Genomic DNA, 22350 nt, shown 5'->3' on the forward strand with positions numbered 1-22350 from the left:
GGCTGCTGGCCTGAGACACAGCATGGAAAAAAAATATATAATAATAATAAAAAAAAGTTCTCTGCTCTTTGTGCTTATATAACTTAAAACCACCTGTTTTCAAGTTTGGACTTGATACATACTTCTGCTCTGCTCCTGTAAGTGCTTCAGCACATGGTACACACATGCTTGCATCAGTGGAGAGAGGGGGACATAGTGTTTAATGTGACCCCGAATCTTCAGAGCTGGACCAAATGAACAAGAAATGGTTGAGTAATAGATTAATAATGACTCAAAATAACATGACACAGAAGCAGTAGATTGTTTCCATCACCATGGTTTTCCAGATGCTCTCTCTATAAATGTGCATGTAGCAGTGTTCTAGATACTGAATATGTTGTACATTCATGTTTTTATTTATTAAATTCAAACTAAATGTTCATACTTCTCATTTAAAGTAATGTTTCACGTATAGAAATGCCTCGAAACACATTTAGGTGTTAATTACATAGGGTTTAAATGACCCTGTGCTGTACTGCGTATGACCAGCACTGCATTGGCATGGATGGCACTCAGACCTTCCTCAGGTATTTCTTCCTGACGTGATCTCACTCTTGTCCTGGGGAAAAGCTGCCCACCGGCAGGGATGGGAGTACAAGGCTGCTCCTTGGTGATGGTTTTATTAAGCCAGGTGAACGTGGTGGGCTTCCCTCCGTTGGCTGTGACCACCATGGTGACTGTGAGCCCAGAGACTGCATGAGGGACAGCGCATAGCCTGGGCTGCGCTCAGGGCAGGAGTCTGAGGCAGTTACCTGAAATTGCCTTTCTTCAAACACCAGCTGGCAGCCCTAGAGATGGGCACAAGAGGGTCCAGCCTAAAATAGCATTCCCCAAAGTGCAAGGCACGTTGCCATTATAGGTGAGGCCTGGTGCGTCCCTGCCCGTGGAGCAGAGCTGGGAGCACCCCAAGGAGGGCCCGGCGGGGCGGCATGGTGCCAGAGCAGCCAGGCCACAGCAGGAATCACCCCGTTGGCCTCTCCTCCTTCCCGTGTCCTCCAGCAGTGCTGCTGGCTGCTGGGGAAGATGGGGCAGTGCGGAGGAACATAAGAAGGGAGAGGGAGAACAAGAGGCAAAAACCCAGACAAAACACCTTTTCTGCCTTGAATTTCCAAACAGATGTTAGGGCCTGTCTTTCTCGCTCTCAAGGATTTTTTTTTAACCTTGCTGTAACTGCTGCTGCTGTGGTGAAGGGGGCTCCTCCAGCAGCATACCCCGCTTGGGTTCCTGATGTTGCCTCCTTCGCCTTGCAGAGAGCTGCAGCTCCTTGGCTTCGCCGCTTTTCACCTTGGGATAGGTCAGAAACATTACCCTGAGGTAAAAAAGCTCACCTCTTTCTGCTGTGAAGGCAAGGCCCAGCTCTGCCTCAGACATCTCCCTCCATAACTGGAATTTCAACAAGTACCTGCCCCTAAGATTAATGTTGCGCAGCATTCCCAGGCACGCCCCGCCACAAACACGGCTGATCTTCTTCTGGGCCCCAGCACAGCACTAGCAGCCTTCTGCCCGCAGCAACGTGCCCCAGCTCAGGAGCGAGGTTCCCTGCTCAGCCTGAGACACCAACCCACGCCACTCACTAGTGGGCGAGTGGGGAAATATCTGCCCCATGGCGGGACCTGCAGAGCAAGCCCTTACCTAGCTGCAGTGCCTCCTTAGACAGGAGATCTTTTCCTTTCCCCGCTGACCCTGTTCTTGAAGATTTATATGACCAATTTATAATCTCCTTTTAATTGCAGAGATAATATATTTAAAACACATGTGCTTCCCGCAGCGCTGTGTGCGCTTTGAGTGTTGTCTGCCTTTTGCCCCGTGTGCATTCACCGAAGGTACTTGTGCATATGGAAACAATCAGACTACCCAAAAGACAACACACTTGATACTGTTAATTACATGGAGTAAACACCACTGGGACTATAACCAGTCTCTAGATCTGAGTCAGTATTTTGCTGCTGAGCTAAAGACGAAAGTCCATTATGTGCACTCATACAGCCGGCTAAGTCCCTGCTGCACACACTGCTGATTTCTGTACATGCTACGTGGCAGAGAGCCAAGGAATTATAGCACAAACAGGATTTTATAACCAGCGTTATTTAAGGATGGGCAAACTGTGAAACTGCAAAAGTCAATGATTCTAGTGCACTTTCAATTAATTTTTACTGTCAAGTTGTATTTCAGGATACTAAAGACCTCCGTGATGACAAGAAGGAGGCTGTGGGAATAGGCGGGAATACAGTATGCACGGTTCTTCTCTCTGATTTATGGATCAGTGAATAACCTATCTAGATGGCAAGTTATTTCTTTCCTCTCACGTTAGATGGAATTCATCTTTGTCTTGAGTTCCTGCCAGAAAACACATTTAAGCAATATAAATACAGGTATCAGGCATTATATTGTGCAAATGGTATATCTGAGTCCTTGCACTGAAGTAAACATCACTGCTTGGGCACTAAAGATGGCTGTAATACTTGTGTTGTTCAGACAATTGATCTTATCGTAGTCTGATATAGAAATAAGTAAACAGAGTTAACACCTCAGCAGCTTCCAGAAGGAACCTCAGAGAGGATGCTGAATTTTAAAACACCAGCATACACTGAAGTCTTCATGCCCAAAGTTTTTAAGTCAGAATTAAAGCGGGCTGTGTGTGAGTAATCAAACTGATGTAGGCTTCCTTCCTTCTTAGGTTGAGTGTCCAGTTCATCAGCTTGGCACCCTCCATGTCACACTAAAACTACAAGGCCAGTTTGAAGGGACACGCCATGCTCAAACCCTTTCAGATTTACCTGAGATTAGGCAGAAGGCTTGGAAGGGGTTGCAGGAAGGCAGAACAATTGCATAAACCTTGTGTCCTTAGAAAACCTAAAGAAAAAAAAGAAAAAAACAAGAAAAAAGAGCAAATCCATGTGCCCTGGAAAATACTGATGGAGCTGGGCTGCAGGTAGGTGTCCTCCAGCTTACAGCTGAGCCAGGCTGCTTTGCTGCTGTGGTTTCTTCTCTGCTTCCCCAGGTTACTGCTTCATTGGCTGTTTAGCTGCCCTTTAAACAAGGTCTGTGAAGTGATCCACTTGAAATAAGTGATTTTTGTTTTTTTCTTAACCCAAAAGTCCTCAACAAAGTCTTCAGTGCAAAGCTATATCAACTCTCGTCTCAGTGGATTGGGACTGCGGGTGTAAGTCTCTGCAGTACAAGATGCAGTCTGCATCTTTTAGATGTTGTACTGAGGGACATGGTTCAGTGGGGAAATACTGGTGGTAGGTGGAGGGTTGGGCTGGATGATATTGGAAGTCTTTTCCGACCTTGGCGATTCTGTGGTTCACTGATTGTGTGTCCATAACCAGAAGTGGCAAAAGTGTGTCTCTGTGTTACATCTGTTGTGGTGTTCCTCCTTTTCTCAGGTCCACAGCCATAAAGCGACCTTGTTCCTGCTTCTGTACCAGCTGGTCACTTTGTGCTCAGCTGGCACAAACCATGATTGCTCTCCATACAGGTGGGCTGGCACCCAGGAATCCTGACCAGCGTACACTTAGCCCAGCTTCAGATGTGTTGAACAACTTCCTTTGGACCCACTAGTTTTGGCAGGCCACGTTTATGCTGATTTTTTTTGCCACTGGAGCTGTATCACACCGATTTGAGAATTTAAACAACGGCAAAGCTAAGCCTGCAACGTTTAAAATGTTAGCCAAGTTGGATGCGTTAGCAGCAGGCTTATCTCCACGTGAAAGCCTGTGTGTGACAAGGCAAACCGTGGACGCCTTGCACACTGTCACTGTGCACGTAGGCAGCAGACATGCATGCAGGCTGTGGCAGAAGCCACTGTCACTGGCTCTCGCCCAGTGCTGGAGGTTCCTGCTGCTTCAGTCCAGGCTGTGGGGTGACAGCTTCCTCTCATGCATAGAGAAGGACGTTGTAAACACAGAATGTCTCTGCTAACCTTCCCCTGTTCTGGCTGAGAAAATGTAAGAAGCATTCAAGCACAGTGCAGCAAAGCAGATCTGAAGGGATTGTTAACCACAGGCACGGAGGATAACCTCTTCCACCAGCACATTAGCCTGGGAGGACGTGCATCTGTAGCCCAGCCCCCTGTGTGGACTTTGTTAGATTATCTCTAGGGAGATGATTGCAGAGGAACCTGCTGCTCATTTGTAGCGTGAAACCACGCAGCTCCTCCTCTGGCTGCCACTGTGCTCCTGCTTATAGGGCAGCTACTCAGCTCATCTGTGTTTACCCTAAAGATGGGGGGCAGGCGTAACCTTTCTGTACACCCAGCGTGAAGTGGCTTACCCCTCCGTGAAACTCAGGTGAGCTGCTTCTCTGCCGACTGCAAACTGGGAGCATCTTCACGGGGAACTTTTCCGCTGAAATCAAAGTGAAACTTCACCCTGGGCTTTCTTATTGCTGCCTCCTGAGTCACCACATCCTTCTCTTGTCACCACCACCTTTCTGTTTAGAAAGTGATAATGAGACGCAGTGTTCAGCAGTGAGAACTGGGTCTGTGTGCGAGGAATGAATTTACAGAGGGGTTAAAATTCGCTCTTTGAAAGCAGAGAGCACCAAAAGGTCCACCTGGGGAGTCAGTTGTTGGCGTGCTGCAGTTTTACAGTGCTTCCCTACATTTCTTGTGGAGACAAGCCCCAAGGAATCTGAAGACTTGGCTTATTTTCCTGATCCTGCAACAGATCCTGCCTTGCCCGGCTATGGGTAAGTCTTTTAGGTGCACATTTTCAAGCGCAGGCTTTAATTTTAGCCCTCTGGCTTAAGATATCCAGAATCTGTCCTGCGTGTGTATTAATCTCTTACAGCTCCAGCCAAAATTAGCAGAAGCTGCCTGTACACAAAGGTGCACAGAAAATTAGATGCTACTTAGGAAAACAAGGCCTGCCCTGTCTTACTCAGCTTGCTTATGTGTTTAGTGGGGATGATAACACCTGTCCAGCTGCGGAGACATCAGGCTAAATTAATTAAGGTTAGCAAAGGATGTGAAGCAATTAATTAGTTTTTGCAGAGTTGCTTGCATGTGTAGAGGAGAAGAGCTCTTTGAGCACCGTTTCTCCTGCTTTGGTCTTTCTATTGGATTCAAATGAGGATAAACATTACCTCCTTCACAGAAAGCTCAGCTAAATGTTATGTGCCCGTGAAGAGTTTGGTTTTACTTGGAAGGAGTAGGGCATGAGATTTTGGTTCCTCTCACTTGTTTATGAGCATGAATTTACTACACATAAATCACTGCAGGTCAGAACATTGCTGTTGCCTTAACACAAAGTAAGAGAGCACAGAATCACCCTTTAATGTTGTGCAATTGGACAGGATTTGGCTTGTCCTCATTTTGTGTTTGGAGAACTCGGGCTGCCCTTTGTGCTCGATGTTCTACCTCTTTTTCTCTTGAAGGTCCAGTGGAGAAATCCGACTGGGCGCGTTTGCATCACTCACTCACTGCCTGTTCTTTGTCTGTGTGCAGTGTTTTGCTGAAATTAAAGCACAGCTTTCTTCTCTTTGCTCACTGTGGGATTTCCCGGTGTTTCACAAGGCTGCCGTTTGATGAACATTTCAAGCTGGCACTGATGCTGAAAGAAAGAGTCATGTTTTCTTTATACCTGTTCCCTTGTATCTAGTCCAGCGTGCACGTGGATGTAAGATGGACCAGATCAGGGAGGGAATCTGGCTCAGAAAATAGCTGTTTCTGTCTTGTAATCACATTTGTTTTATGTGGTTCCCTTTCATGACAGGGCTTAGCAGCAGGGCAAAGAAGAGGAGCTGGGAAGAGAAGGAGGAGAGGCCAGGCTTCTCCAGGTGGAGAGCCTTGCTGTTTCCCACCCCGTGTCTCTTTGTCTCTCACTCTACTATCTCCTGGAGTTGGCAACAAGTTAATGTGACTCGGGAGCCAGAAGGTGAGGGGGTTGCTGTGGATGAAGGCCTACATTGTGTCCTTCTGAACCCAAGGCTATTCCCCTCCCCCTTTCCATTCTTTGGGTTACTCAGCAGAGCTGCTCCGATTCACATAAGCTAACAATCTGTTGAGAAGAAGCAGTTAGGGCCATAGAAGTTGTTGACATCCTATTTTCTTTTTTTTCTTTTTCTTTTTCTTTTTCTTTTTCTTTTTCTTTTTCTTTTTCTTTTTCTTTTTCTCTTTTTCTTTTTCTTTTTCTTTTTCTTTTTCTTTTTCTTTTTCTTTTTCTTTTTCTTTTTCTCTTTCTTTTTCTTTTTCTTTTTCTTCTTTTCTTTTTCTTTTTCCAGTGGCATAACCGGTACTCCAGCTTAGCTCATCCTTTTGTGCTCTCCATCCCTTGCGTTGAATCCATGAGGATGCACGAGGGTAGAACTTCAGATCCCCCCCCATCCCCCCAACCAGCTGGGACCAGCAGCTAAAGACATTCAGCATTTCTCACAGTCCGCAGCGTAGCTTTTGAGCTGGCTGGTAATTGGAAACACTGTGCACTCCACTGCTCGGTCTCGCAGGCTCCCTGGCCAGCTGTGGGCTGCTCACCACCACCGCTGAGCCCGCAGTGCAGGGACGAGCTGCAGCGCCTGGTGAGGATGGGCTGTGGTTGCGGGAGGCCATCAGGTCGGCTTGCGTGTCTTTTTCCAGGAAGTCGAGTGCATACTCCCTGCTTCTTCTTTTTTTTTTTTTTTTTCATGATCTTCAAGAGTTCAGCTCAAAGCAGCTGCAGAAAAAAAGCATCCTGCTGCAGAAGAGCCAATGGCCCTGGGAACAGACTGCTTTTATAAAAAGCCTTACGAGAGCCAGATGCCCCCTACCCTGACAAAGACTGATCAGGTGGCTGCTGGTATCGCCTTTCACTGCTCTTTGGCAAGGGTGGAAACACAGAATGATGGTGAGTTTTCAGGTGGAGATGTATTTTATTTTTGCTTCGGTGATGCAGATGGAAAGAGTCGTTCCATGCTAAGCAGCGCCGGCGTAGGGACAAAAAGGAGGACTATGGGTGTCTAGGAGCATGCATGCAATTACTGTAATTCTCACACACAGGGTGCCATGGATTTATGCTTTGTGAGAGGTCAGGTCAGATCATCAGCATGGAAAATAAATCCATTGGATGTATCTCCCGGGGGGTGCAGGAGGCTGTGCTGCAAGTCTCTTGGCACGGGGTGAGTTTTGGACGGGCAATCACTTTGCAGATCGGAGAAGGGAGGAATCCACGTTGAGCCGAGCCGCAAGTCTTTGCAGAACCAAAGCACTGATTCTTCCTGCAACAGCTCTTGGGTCGCTTCTGAGCCGGGTGGGAAGTCGGGGTGTTTCTTCAAAATGACACATAGGGTTTGCAGAGATTATTCACACCCTTTATTGCAGGGTTGCAACAAAATCCCCCTCTTTTTCCTTCCCTCTCTCATAATCTGGATCCTGCTCACACCGGTACCTAACACGCATCTCATGAATTATTTGGGGGATGAAACAGAAACTCCCTGCCCAATCCAGCAGCCTGATAGGTTTTTATCTCAAGATGATGATGATGTTTATTTTGATGTTTATTTTTGTACCTTTGTAAATGCCGAGAGATGCGACACGACTCCAACCCTAAACTCTCTCCCACTTCACTTTCAGGCAGTCCCCCAGCACTTCCCCACCCGAGCGGCCGCAGCAGGTGATCCGCGGAGGAAGAGGAGGATGAAGCCCGGCGTGCGAGCCAGCCCCGCCGGCTGCCGAGTGCCACCAGAGGGTGCTGCGCCGTACCGCCGGCCGGCAGGGACGGATGGGAACGGGAGGGATGCGAGAGGGACGCGGGAGGCTGCGGCCCCAGCCAGCTCCCTGCCTGCCAGCTCCTGCTGTGGTTGCCAGGCTGCTTGGTTTGGTTGCCCCGCAGCTAGCTAGTTCCGTCTGATGGACCTCAGCTCCCTCTGGAGAAAACAAACGTTTGTGGCCGTGTTGATGTGCAAGGAGGAAAACATCGACACCGCAGATAACGTGGTTGGTACGTCTCGAGACAGCGTATGTAGAAGACAGCATTTAAAAGGGTTGGTTTATTAACTTTGCGCTCCCGTGCCGTAACCAGCCGCCCTTTAGGGAGACAGAATTAGCCTCTCTTTAGCAGAAGGCATCACATCCCTCTGCTTATGTCCCGTGCCGCTGCTCCCCCCAGCAGCCGCACTCCTCGGTGCCTGCTGTCCCACACGTCCGGGGCTGCTGTACAGAGCGCTCCTTATACAGACGTCTCTTGGCATGGAGGCGCTCCCCGGGAGCACGACTGTAGGTTGAAATTCTGCCTTCTTGGAATAAGCAAATGCCAGGGGTTTATTTCCTATTAAGCTAGCAGATAGTTTGTGCATTTAGCCGCAGTTTGCTGTCTCCAACCAGATACGGGTGGATCCTTCTTGTTTTCCTTCCTCTTTATATTTCCAGCCTGGGAAACAGCAAAAAGTTTGTGCAAAAGCAACATCTGTGGGAGAGAGAGAGAGAAAAGGATGAGGCAGGCTGGCCCGGCAGCCAGCCTCAGGAGATGGTAAGACAGAAGAGCTATTCATTGTGAGAGGCAGTTGCTCCTCACCCTGCTAGACTATAAATTGGACACCTTATTAAGAGCTGATCCTCCAACAGCCCCACCCCGGGCTGTGCTCACGCTCCGGACTAGAGGAACGCAATCCCGTTTCGCTCTGGGTGCCCGCTGTGGGGTGAGCACATGTGTGAGCAGGACAGAGGACACGAGGCAGAAGGAAGCAGCACACTTTTTGATTTGTGGGTCGTCAGCTTAGGAAAACAAGGCAAACTTTTGGGAGGCAGCAGGGAGGAGGTTGGATGGCAGCGAAGTTTGGGCTCTCACCCTATGATGCGCTGGTTGCCTTAGCAAATAATGGAAGCAGTATTACATTTTTTTCCTTTTTTTTTTAAACTTGTTTTCTCAGTTGTAACTTAAAAATGCTGACTCACTGGCACTGTGTGCCAACACAAATGTTGCTGCGGAAATCAATCATCATGAGAGCCTGGCGAGATATAACCCCACAGTGGCGCAGGCTTTGAATGGGCCTCTTTGGTCATTCCAAGTTTCTTCTTCAGACAATTCGCCCGGAAACTTCCTTCTTGTCAGGTGAGCCCAAAGGTCTGAGCAGACTCACGCAGATGTCACGTTGAATGGTTGCTGTGGTGAAAAATTCACAGGAATGTGAGGTTAACAAATTCATCAGTTGTATCATCCTTGGCAAGACTTCTGAGCTTTCCAGCCTTTGCGCACCTTTAACCATTTGAAAGGTTCTTGGGCTTGCATTTGAAGTGCACAAGCTATTGCCAGCTGCTGTCAGAAATAAATATCTTTATGTATTCTTCAGAGCTTGTTTTTGTGCTGAAGAAAGCAGGATGGATCACAGGCCTTTTGTACTGTTCTGAACATTATTCCTGCTCAGACATTCATGTTTTTCCTTCCACGTGAAACCGATTGGAGGAGTCATGCAACACTAGATGTGTTGGGAGGAGTCTGCATTTTCAGAGCATCTGCTCGTTGATTTCTCTGCTGAGGTTCCTCTGTTTTATTTTCCTTGGCAGGCCATTTAAACATAGTTAGATATATTGCAACTGAGCGGTGGTCAGGTAATTCAAAGTAACATGGAAATGTGACCTTCATACATGCCTCCCCGCTCCTCGGGTAGCACTAAGATACAGGTGCATTTCAATAGCATCTCCTAGAATTGCTGACTTCAGTTGCATCTCATATAATTGAAAAACAGCCTTTGTATTTCCTTTAGGAGGAAATACATTTTTTTTCAGATCTGAAAAATCTAGGATATTGCTGTGGCTCATTTGAAAATGGCCGCGTGATTCTCTAGGTTGTGATTGCCTGACTGTCGCTGGTGTATTGGAAGGCATTGGCTGACAAGATGTTCCTGGATACCTTAATTTGTGTGCCTCAGATGACTTTACATGCTTATAAAAATGAGCACAAAGCATCTTCAGCGTTTCTCTCACTTTTCTTCTCCTACATTCTACTTGAGGGACTTCTTAGTTTTGCCAATGATTTTGTTTCCCAATAAAACAGCGTGTCTGAATTCATGCTCTGTGTATAAGTCCATGTATGTGATTCCACTGTGCCCTAACCTCTCCAAAAGTGTGGGCCTGCTGGTTGATTTTGGCTGAATTTGGCAAAATAATTGAGATTTCAAACTGAAGTTCCAAAATGTTTTAAAAAGAAGGGCTAGGTAGGCACAGGAGAGGGCTTTTTTTGTGCTAGAGACATCCTGGTGCTGTCAGCTCAGATCACCTTTTACCACGTACCAGTGAAGCTGCCATGGAATGGGCCCTTGGAAATCAGTCTTCAACACATCTGTCAGACGTGGATTAGTTGTTAGTACTGGTTGTTTTGGTACAGTTAGAATAGAGGAGGGGAGGCTGGGTTGAAAACCCGGAGTTTTCTCTTTTGTTCTAGACTTTTGAGATTTATGGTTTTTCCCTGCAAGTAGTCCGGATTTTGCAGTTGTGAACTAAGCACTAGAGAATCTGTCCCTAGCGCACCTATCCTTCAAACTGGGTATTTATTGTGTCACAGGGCAGTATGACTGCCAGATTTCAACATAGCTGTGGCTGTCTTCGCACCAATTTTTGCTAAGGTGTTGAAAGCTTTGAAAATAAGGCCTTTGGGACTAAGCGGTGAGCGGAGCAAAGATCAGAGTTTGAACTTGTTTGGAGGTCTTGTGTTGCTGAATAAACGGACCGACATTTTTGTATGGGGCATCATTTCTAAACCCACCGTGTCTGTAGAAATCAAGCATAAGGAGCAAGTTCAATCTAGCAGGTCGTCTGATCAGAAATAGCTGTGAAGAACAGAGGTATTTGCAGCAACAGCTCTTGGGATTTCTAGAAGGAATGAGTTCGGATAAATATTAAATCTCCATTTTGTCTTAATGCCAGTGATGGAGAATGAATGACATTATGGAAATGTGAAATGCTTTCCTCTACCATCTTGAGCCCAGGCTCTTGCAACAATTCAGCTTCTGCCAACTTCTCTTCATTCATTTGCTGATCTCAGCCAAGCCCTTGTAGAGCTGGGTAACGGTGTTATTTGCATGGGAGGTGAAGATGATGTAGAGATGGGTGTCATATGTGTACTGCTGACAAGTCAGTCCATGGTGCCACTGAATATTCTCTACAGGCTTTATATAGATATTGAACAGGCTGGGTGAGGGGAAAGAATTTCATGTTATTCAGCAGGTGGGAAAGGTTTTGGAGGTTAAGGAAAGAGCAAGTGTTTATCATAAATCTCTTGAGCTTACTGGAGATTGATGTAAGGGATGTCTGAAGATGTATCAGCTCAGTTCCAAAGGGCTCTGGACAGACATTTATTTTCAAACAGCTGAGCTGGCTGGAGATCTTACAGCCATTCCAGATGCTTGCTACCAACCCTCTGCTGATGGTTGCCATACCTGTTGCTCTGCTGTTAGAAAAGGTAGTCTAAAGTCTTCCTGATCTGTTCGGTGAAGTCACTCAGATAGCTGAAAGTGCTGATAAAGGTGGTGTTATTTAACACAGCTGAAATTGCATTACCTTTAAAAGAGAGAACGTTCACTTTACTGTGAGTTTTGGAAAGGAGAGAAAGGAGAAAAGAAGGCCTCAGCCTATCCTGCAGAGCATTCCCACAGCCCCAGGCAGCTCTTGCATTGCCTCCTGCAGGCCTGAAGATGGGCAAGGCATGTGTGTGGGGCTGGGTACATCTTCTGGAACAGGCAATGTAGCTGCTGTTTGGGGTTTGCTTTTATGAGTGAACATGTGCTCGGATATTTTGTATAGATCTTGTGCTTAAAATATATGCAAAGTGCTTGTTTCTTACATGAGTGACTGAAATGATGTATGTGGAGATGTGTCAGCCTCCTACGGGGTCAGGTAACCTCATGTGGCCAAAGCTCAGGTAACCAAGAGTTTGTTATTATCCAAGTTTTCTACCAGAGCTCATATAAGAAATTGTTATTAATTAGTATATTAACACCACTATGGTTAAAGCTGAACCAGCAAGTTACAATAAAATGCTTAAGTTGGGGCAAAGAAGAAAGCTCATGCACTCGGGTGTTCATTCAGGAATGGGAGGAATGGGAAGAACTGGGATGAAAGCCTGTGGGTGTTTTTAAGAGATCCTGGAATTCTTGCAGGTTTTCCAGATCCAAAACCACAGAACTGCTGGAGATTCCTTGACGTGTACACGGGCAAAACAGAGCAAGCAAGAGTACTGGTCATCCTTGCTGGCCATTCTGTTTCTGAACTGGGCCAGAATGAAGCATCCTACCTTAACAACAGTCCAAAACTCTGCTGGAATTTGGACTAGCATCCAAACTCAAGGCACAGGCTCTTCTCTAAATAAAAATAACTCAATCACAAGCTATTTTGGGGTGGTGACTTTCAGACAAGAAATGTAGGGCTTACACAGGTTTTTACTTCTGTCAAATACATCTGGATGCTGTACTCCTTCCTGCCGATACTCTGAACTTGCTCTCTTCAGCTCAGAGCCAAAGAACTCCAACTGAAAGCTAGAAATGGTAGAACAACTGATGTTACTCAAGGTAAACAGCAGGGTTTTTTTGGTGGTTTATTTATTCCACAGAGGATATTCTGCTACTCTGGTTGCTGCTGATGCTGATAAAATTTCTGTCATGGCCTGTGATGAACAGCATGCAATGTTGGTTCAAGATAAGAGCCAAAAGCGTGTCAAAGAGTCTTCTCCAAATAGGAATCCCCATAGATCTGGCTTTTTTGACAGGGTGGTAGTTAACGAAACTGCCACACCTGGCACCATTGACATTGCTGCCAAAACTGTCCGTCACCATCCTCTCCCCTTCCCACAGCACCCAGTAACAAATCTGTTTTTTCCTGTTTGCTTGGATATACCTGGTATTATGATAGGAACAGTTCCCGTTCATGAAGAATGAGGTGGGATACAGCGAGTTGTAAGGGACAGGAAGCAAAGGAGGAAGCGGTGTGCTGGGCTATTGTTGTTAATGGCACTAAGCAGCAAGTGCTAAAGCATGTTTTACATCAGTGCGAGCACTGCTGTGTATGATGTCCTACTGGGAGTGCCTGCACTGTGTGCAGCAGATGGGCAGCAGGAGAGTTTCACTGCTGGGTTCTGAGGTAAGAGTGTTTCCTACCTCAGGAGCTCCAAGCAGTCTATGAACTTCAGTTGATTTAAAGCTTTGGACCTTCAAAATAATTATCCGGTTGTATCCCAGAGCAAGGCATATTTGCTGAAGATGTCATAGGAAGTTTTCAGCTGTGCCAAGTGTATAAACTAGATCTTCTGACTCATAGATCTAGGGTTTAATTGAAGGAGTTTTCTTCCTCTTTACATAGCTACCCTGCCTTCTCTTTGATATTATCCCACCCTCCCCTAATCACTGGGTGACATCTGATCCCTATGACTCTTCTATAACCTTCAAGGTCTATTGTATTGGGTCCAAGATCTTGTGTTTTATTTCTGGCTGTTCTAATTTTGAGTCCATCCCTGCAATTCCAGGGGGCTCACCCCTAAACTGGCTGCAAGCCCTTGGGAAGCAGGGTGCCCCTTGGTGGTACATCTCACTGTGGAGCAGAGATTTTCCTGAACCAGTCACTGTCCTCCACTAAACCCTGGTGCAGAGGATGGCTATTGCCTCCCACGTGCTTCCTGCAATTTCTGCTTAAGTATAGTATTCTTTGCTGCCTCTCTGCAGTTGGAATGTAAAGCTGCTTTCTGTAGATTTAAAGTCGCTTCCTCCTCTGAAGTGGCTTTATTTTAGTGCTCAGCTCAGTGATTCCTACACAGTACTTAACCCAGCAGGTATCTGAAGTCCAAATACTTTATTTAGATCTAAGTTAACGCATAACATTGCTTCTATCAATATCATTAGATTTTCTTGTGTCTTTAAACTCAGTGTTCTTGAGTCACTTTCTCTTTTTTCCCTCTCGTCAAAGGATTTCCAATTTGCAGTTTGGGCTACGGATGTAAAGGACCAAATCCTGCACTAGTTTAAGTCTGTAAGAGCCATGGAACTACGTCCATGCACGTGAGAACACAGGATGCTGAAATCATTCCACCATTTTGAAAAGCACACGGTCTAGAGGACTGATGCTGAGAGATGTCGTTTAGGATTATCTAATTCCTGAACCTGTAAATCCTGATGTAAATATAGCTTTTCCCCTGGCTATACACTTTTAGTGGTGAAGAGATTCTTTAAAAAAATAATAATAAAAAATTAGATGTTAGATGCTGTGCATCCAGAGCCCCTTACTGGAGTTATAACACCTTCTTAACAGCATTGTACACAATACACCAGTTTTCCCATCCTATCTAGTATCAGAGGCTTATCTCTACCAGCAGAGTTCATGGATTGAGACTGGTATTAAAATAACGTTTAACATTTGCACAGATGATGAAAATTCAGTTTCAAGTTGGGTTTTGTAGTTTTGTAGATTTTTACTCTTCAGGATTTGCACTGTCATGTTTCAAAATGTGCCCCTGTGCTTTCATTCCCAATTCCTCTGTTTGCTTTGGGTCAATTGCAAGTTTTGATTTTAAGTTTTGCAGCTTACCTGATGCAATACATACACACCAAATTAAAAGGACAGCAGTGTTGAAGTTTAAAACTAAATGAATAAATAAATAAGCCGCGTTGTGCTGGAAACATGCTGAAAAGAAATGTTTCAACACTGCTGGAACTCTTTGTTTTCCCGGTTTTCTTCCTGAATGAAGTCCTGGCGAAATCAGCTGGATTTTGTGATGTGTTTTGGCTCCGGCAGAGCAGGATCCTAGCAGCGTTTCTTCCAATGGCTTGAGAAGAGCAGGAGTGGAGGAGCTCCCCATGCGGAGGGTTTTGTTCCAGGAGAAGAGTCCTTCTGGCCTATGAAGAGGAGCGATTCAACGTGCCTTCCGCTCGGGGGGTAGGAGGGGAAGGAGGGAGAGGGACGAGGACACTTCCTTCGCAGCGCTTTGTCAAGGCTTCTGGCCAAGAATGTAAGTCTAAATTCAAGTCGTCAAGCACTGTGCCAGATCCTGAGAGTTTGGGAGTCCCTTTGTCCAGAAGCTTGCAAAAGTTAAAGTAGTTGCCAAATGGGATGTGTGGCATCCATGTAATACATCTGACGCATGAAAATGGGTTCCCGTTGAGCTTACTGTGGTGCCTGAGGCAAAAGTACTTCTGATTCCCTGCATGATGCAGTAATTACCGGGCTGCTGCTGCTTGCCTTAAACCCAGCTACGATGGCAGCTCAGGACAACCGCCAGCCTTAGGTCAGGCTGAGGCAGATGGCACGCACTCAGGGAGGGTAGGTGGGGCTGCCTTTGGTTCTGCTCTCTCTCTGGGATGAGAGGACCTGATAGCATTTGCATTTCTCCTTAGACTCAACCATTACGTCTGATGACAGAAATGAACCTTTCCCCCTGGACACGAGCCAAGAAACTTTTTTTCTTTCTTTTTTTCTTTCTTTTTTTTCTCTCCTGTCTCTTTCATAACCGTCATTTTCGTCTATCTCTGGAACATATCACATACTACTGTCACACACTGTAGGTGTGCTCCCCTTTTCCTTCAGTTGCATTTGGCTTCCCATCTGCCAGGTGAGAGCCTCTCCTTGGCTGGCTGATGCTTGCTTGCCACAGGTGACAGGGAGGACTGAAACCATTGCTTCTGCCCCATGGAGAGCGTCTGCATCTCAAAGAGAGGGAATTCTGCTCTGGAAACCCCATGAGATGTGTCAACAGGGTCGTAGCAATTCCCGTAGGATGAGGCTGCCTGTTTTCCCGTGCCTTGCTGGAATGTTCAGCCAGTCGTGCTTGTGCAAACCCCTGGAGGGCTGTGAGGCTGAGCAGGTGTCAGCAAGGACATAGCTGGGGTTGCAGAACTCCTATTACAGGCTGTGCTGGCCAGAGAGGTAATTTGTCTTGGTAGGAATTGTCTTTGTCTTTCATAGGGATGCCGCTGCAGGACAATAGGCAGGGGAAATCCCACAGTGACACTTCCCAAGCTAATAAAGTGGGTTTCTTATTTATGTACTGGTAGGGGCAATCCCAATCAATTAATAAATCTGTTGAGTGATGTCCTGTGCTGAGGGGTTGTCAAGGGCTGCCAATGGAATTGCTCTGATACAAGATGCATCTTTGCAGAGGCATTGGTTCTGCCCTGCTACCGCACTGGGAAAATAAAGCTGTAGCATTTTTGAGGGCTATCACAGCCTGGGTAACTGTGCTGTGTTTTGGGACACAACTCAGCTGTTCCAGTGCCACAGGCAGCAGCACTGCTTGTCCCCTGCAGCCTGTGCCAGGAGTGGGGTTTCCTCTGCAAAGCAGGGCATGGTATCCCCAGTCCGCCTGAGCTGGGGTCAGAGAGCATGTCCTTTCCACAGCATTTCAGCAACACAGGAGCAGAGGCTGCCCAGTCCTTCACCATCTCCTCCGTTCGTATCAGGATTGCTTTTTCCTTGGCCTCTCTGACTGCAGTGAGCCATCCTCTGCCTTTCAACCCTGTGCTGGCTGCGAGTGAGGCTTCCTCTGTATCCCTCTCGAGCAGCAGACTCGCTTCCAGTACACTACAGGCAGGCCTCTATTCCGATGAACGTCCCTGTTAAATATGTATGAAGCTGACTGACTGCAGCTTCCTACTTGTCCAGGCTTTTTTCCTTTTTAATTCATTTGCCTCCTGCTTTACTGGGACTCTTACTCAGAGGAAGAACGTAGTCATCTCTGTGAGTTTTGACTTATCCGAGAGACTGCCCTCAATCTGTTTGTCTTTAAAACTTCCTCCCCTCCTCCTCCACTCCATCTCTCTCTTGCTCTTTTCTTTTTTTTTTCCCTCTGCAGCTGCTGGACAGCTTTGTGACCACCAGTCGGGATGGCTGTTTGCCACTCTCTCATGATTGCTGCCATGTGCTGTTCCCCTTGTGCCTGCTCCCTGTGTTCTTCCCCAGTCAAAGAAGGATTCTCCTCTGCAGAGCCTGGGCACAGTTGTCCCTTGTCTGAGGCAAGAGATCATGCTTAGCCCTGACTCCATGGAAAGCCAAGCATTTGTTTAATTTGGTGATTTTTGCCTTGTGCTTCTCCGTACAACATGAGGTGTTCATTTGGCTTTTTATCTGTTCCTGGCATTTATGTACTCTTTTGTCAGGGCTTTGACTCACCTATGCTTGGCAAATGGTGGCTATCTCAACTGGGTGTTTGTTGCTTCTGTGCCACAGCCACCAGGCAAACAAAACACGTGCTTGTGCCTCTGTGGTGGCAAGGTGAAATCTTTCATGAGAGCCCATGATGCAGCCAGGTTGTGGTGGTTGGCTCTCCTGTGGCCAGGGAGGCTATCAGGATGGAGGAGATCTCACCACAGCCGCAGAAGCTGGATGAGCTGGGGCTCGCTTGTCAGCACTTCCAACACTGGTAGTGAAGGTGCATCAGGAAGTTGGGGCTTCATAAAAAGACTTTTGTTTTGAGTGGGGCAAATATCCTCATGACGGCAGTGACTGTGTAAGGGCGTACTCATCCTGTGAGCTGGAGTAACCCACCTGCACTGTGCCTGAGGGCTTTGGCTGGGGTTTGCAGACATGCAAAAGGAACTTCAGCACCCAGCTCCTGACGAAGCTTTGCCTTCAAAACCTTCAGGGTGTTGTGATTTCCCATCCTCTCTAGTCACTAGGGAATCTCCCAAGATTAAGTAAAAGCAAGAGAGATCTCCAAATGCACATAGCGGCCTGCAAGCTGGAGTGCCACCCACTGAAGTGTGGGCTGGTTACAAGGCTGCGAGAACAGGGATGCCATCAGTGGCTTGGAGATTTTGCAACATATCAGCATAGTGATGAGTTGCTCTGTCTGGAGGAGGTGCAGTGTGAGCCACTTCAGAGGTTTTTCTCGGCAGTCCTGCTGATGCCCTTCAGGGAAGCCGGTGCTTTAGCTGTCACAGGCCTGGAAAGGAGGATATCTGCACCCTTGAAGGAGTTTGGTGCCAGGTGCCAGGCACTTAGTTGGGAAGGGGACACCCAATGTCCTTGTCCTGCCTAACCAGGACAAAGAAGATCTTTCCCTCTACTGAAATCACTCCCACATCTCCCTGCTTGTTTACTCTGTAGGGAGGCCTGCACGGCCTGCGAACCGCCCCAGCCTTTGACAGGGGAGTGCCGTGCCCCTGTTGACACCCAGCCAAGGCTGCCTGAATAATGGCAGCATCAGCCTGGATCAGGGTCAGCTCACACCCATGCTCCTGCCTGTATGGGCCTGGTGCTGAGCAGGGAGGCCCCTTCACAGCCTCCATGGGCAGGCCCAGAATTTGTTGGAGTGGCCTCCCTAAACTGCCAGGGTTGTTGTTCCTTTGCTTATCTGAAGAAACAACATATCCAAGCCCACGGATGCTTATAAATATCCGGTTACTTCAGTACTGATGCGTAAATTCCAAACTACTCTTGGTTGAAATCTCAGTAGGAAGAACAAAACTGTAGTCACTGTTAACCCAGAATGCTGACTGGTACTCCCATCCAACATCACTGTGCATTTCCCTTTGATATTTTATGATGAAGCCACAAAGCCTGGCATCTTTCAATTTTATAATAGAAGCACATTCGCAACAACAAAAATGTCAGTGAAATTAATACTGTCCAGGTCACCGGATTAAAACCCATCTATCAGTTGTTTGTCCCACTGCCTCTGGCTTTTCCTGCACCTGTTTCCACAAGCACTGGAGCATTCTTGTTTCATCTGTCTTTTCTGTGGTCACATGAAATCATCTGGGAGCATAGGCACAATGATGAAATAGAAGTGTGGTGGATTTCCATCTCTGGGATAAAGGGGGAAGCTGAAGAAAGATTCCCCCATAAGCTGGCTCTTATTGTCAGCACTAACATCTTAGTCAGCACAATCTCAGACTACCAAAATTGCAAAGCTGTGTGCTGTCACAGCCACAGCCTCTGCAGCTTCCTGGTTCCTTAGAATAAGCTAAGGATGAATCCTCCAGGACCTCCTGTTCCTCTGTGCAGGTCAGATGAGTGTCAGGCATCTGAAGCTGAATGCACGACCCTGCTTCTCTGGAAGTTGCTGAAAAATGTCCCATTTGAATTTAACAAATAACGCCAAGGCCGAGGCCTGTAGTGTGTTGAACATCCATGGACACTGACTCAAGCAGCGAGGATGCAGGAGTTCCCTCATGTTTTGAAGAATTGTCTCTGTGATACAGACATGATACTCAAGTGAGGTATTGCACTCCAGAGTTTCCAGGAAGAAAGGATGTGCAGATACTGTGACTCACTAGAAGAATTACTTCTAATGACTCAAAGGCTTGCTCGCTGATGTTTCTTAGTTTATCTCTGTATTCCACCACGGGCCCAAAACCCTGCTTTGAGAACTGGAGAAAGTTGGCAACCTTGAGGATCCTCCCTGGCCTTGTGCAGCACTCTGGATGGAGAGATTAACTTCTAATTGCCTCATCAGTGTAGTCTAATTCATTTCTGAGCTGTTATAACAAATGTCTTGGCAGCCCAGGGATCCAGAAGCCTGATGGTGGCAGTTTTGCCTGAAAGAGGGACTTTTATTTTGCCTAGGAAGTGTAGACTTTTGCCTAAAAAGTAGTGATGCAGGACACTTGGGCTTTGATAAAATTACAGCAGGATTTGAGGAGTCTTCATAAGACTCCTCAGTGGTGGTGTGCAGGTTTGGCATTGATCTGGGCATACTTACTCAAATATGATGGTGCCTGGGAAGAGACGGGTCCAGATAGATTTAAAGCTGGGGAGCTCTTCAGACCTGCCTTTTTTTTTTTTTTTTTTTTTTTTTGGAAAGAGGACGGAAAGAGATGTCACCCTTTTCTCTTATTCCTTGTTTTGCGGCTGATTGACCAGGAAACCATTCCCACTGGGAAAAAGGTAAAACTGAGATCCTTTGTAGCTTTGTGTTTTTGTTTCCTGTGGTTACTGCAGGAAACCAAACTACAAAACGTGAGTACTACGCATTGAAATGAATCCAGATAGCTCATCTCTTCTGCTCTAAAACCAAAGTGTGTTCTGCTGTCAGCTTAGAAAAGCAGTATATTCATGGCTGGGAATGAAGAATATTTCTTCCCAAAGTTTGTGATAACTTTGCACTTAATTAAATACCTAAGAAACGTAGTGAATCGTGTTTAAAAGCTGAGTTTTCTTTTTCCTAAAACTAGGTCTTGAAATATAACGTGCCTCAAATATCCAAGACTAAAAGGCAAGCTTTAGAAAGAGATGAAGCATGCCCTCATGTGGCAATGTTTTTTCCTTATAATACCTGTTTGTTTTGGTTTTAATTCTGAAAGAATTTGTTACAGTGTGTTATGTCATTACATCGGAATTGGCATTCAGAACAGGCATTCTGATACAATGCTGGTGTACACACAGAATGTTCGGAAATAATTATATGGGCTCTGATTCCCTCATTACTTGAGTCTGTGCATGAGTGCTTTTATTTTTATTCCAAAAGAAGAATAGGTCCACACAGGAATTCTAAAATAAATAAGGGTGTGAATTAAAACTTGTCCCGTCCTCTGCTACATGGGAAAGTTGCTTTCCATGACTGAAAACAAAGTTTAAAATTATTACAAAGTCATGGATGGACAGCTTTGTTTTAAACCAGAATAATTGATTTTGAAGTCAATTTTAAGCTAGACCAAAATAAACCGAAAGTGAAGTAAATGTTCACAGAGTCTGGGCTGGCCTGTGTATCTCCCTTTAAAGATCGTGTTATTTGTTGAACTGGTAGAACTTGCTCATTGTGTCAGTGTGAGGCCTTCCGAGTGCATGGAGAAACCTTTGGAAAAGTCCCTGGATCTGTTGTAAATTTACAGTTTTGACACAGAGAGATTGGGTTTTAAAAACCCTGCTGACACCTCTCTGTTAAATGTTTTAAGGATCGGGAATTTCTAGTCTTTCCTGAGACAGCATCATCTGCTTTTACCATAGATTGATTTTCTTCCTTTATTTCCCAAATTTAAACAGCAAAGGTGATTTATACCGACTACTGGGTCCTAAGAACTCATGAGAACTGCCTTATAGTACTTTTTGATTGATTACAGATCGATTGTTATCTTGCTAAAAATGGATGAAGATCATGATGTGCCTGGTTCAGAGATGTGTGGTGGTCAACTCTTGCTCCCTCCAGTTCTGAGTGGTTTGCAGGAGTCAGGGAATATGAGAAGTAGGGAACAGAGCAGCTGATGATCCACTGCGCTCCCCTTAACTTGGCTGGGGAGGCCTGAACATGTGTGACTGCTGTGGGTGGTCTGAGTTTTAGGCGCTTGAGTTGGAGGTTTTGGGTATCGGTGTAGATATGCAAGTTGCTTTGAAAAGACTTCAGGTCGAATGAGAAATGAACTCCTTAAATCTCTCCCCTAGGGTCTAATTGACTTCAGTGGAAGCAAAATCCTTCCTTAAAGACATCTCAGCCGTCTTCATTCATCACATCCTCAGCAATGCTCTGCTATTGAGTTTCCTTTGAAAAAAATTTGTGCTGTACTCTTCTGGCTGGTTATTTAACTTCATATAGACCTTCTCTGGTTGTTGCATATCTTGTAATTTTTAAGATTTCATTTCATCTGCTTTATAAAGTGTAGAAAAATGGATGATTTATGAAATTCTTCCCAGTATTTTAGAAGCATTAGTAAATAGTGAAGAATGGGCAATCACACTGTTGTTCTCATAGGAATCTTAACAGAAAGTAAGGCTGCTAGATTAGCTACAATCCTGCTCTTACAGCCACAATACTGTTTTTTGTACTTTGTTAAAAAGCTTATATGTGAGAATGTGTACTTGTACCAAGCCAAATACTTCAGCACCACAAGAATCCCACCAGCTTCATCTCCACGCTGGTAATGAACACGGGCCTGGATACATTCAACCAATTTGTTTGCCTGCAGGAGCCATCTTGTGCTGTTTACAGTCAACTATAGCAATGTCCTTCCAATGTTGACTTTGATGCAGTAAACCGAAGTGCCAATTCTGCTTTGCTTTGTCTTCTTGCTGTGCCTTAGGCTGTTCATAGCTGTTCTCTGCTTGTTGTTACCAGGCAGGGATGCTTTGGATCTGGAAAAAGGCTAGCGGGGTGACTTTGTTGGAGAAACTGAGTCAGCCCTGCAGCATCTGGATCAGTCGTGTGCCTCGTTGCACACTTGCACAGCCTCAGTCGGTCCCTGAGTCAGTGAGTTTCCAGCCGTGCATGAGCAGTGATGATGTCCTAGCAGCAGCTGCATGGGAGCTCAGAGTGTACCAGCAGTGCAGTTTAAGTGGAGATGCTTGCTGATTCAGCTGGTGAGATGAACTTGTTGCCTGGTAAAATACTGATGGCACAGCAACTTGAGAAGCTGCTCTGAAGAAATGGGTGGGCCCCAGGCACCTCCCCACTTGCTATTGTGTTGTGCTCTCAAGCCTGGTTTCCGTTT

At 46.1% G+C, this 22350-nt stretch overlaps 1 long non-coding RNA gene across 3 annotated transcripts; it reads left to right on the plus strand.

The window, feature by feature from the left end:
* The first annotated feature begins 713 nt into the window (after nucleotides 1-713).
* Nucleotides 714-10021, plus strand: LOC101751974. Of its 3 annotated transcripts, XR_006938521.1 has the most exons (4): nucleotides 714-4731; nucleotides 5757-5918; nucleotides 6676-6863; nucleotides 7589-10021. It is a non-coding gene; the product is annotated as an uncharacterized LOC101751974 (long non-coding RNA). The 3 variants fall into 3 exon arrangements; XR_003073747.2 differs by having other exon boundaries at nucleotides 5757-6863; XR_006938522.1 differs by having other exon boundaries at nucleotides 5757-10021.
* The last annotated feature ends 12329 nt before the right edge of the window (nucleotides 10022-22350 follow it).

Source organism: Gallus gallus, chromosome 2, assembly GCF_016699485.2.
Source record: "Gallus gallus isolate bGalGal1 chromosome 2, bGalGal1.mat.broiler.GRCg7b, whole genome shotgun sequence".
NCBI classification, from domain to species: domain Eukaryota; kingdom Metazoa; phylum Chordata; class Aves; order Galliformes; family Phasianidae; genus Gallus; species Gallus gallus.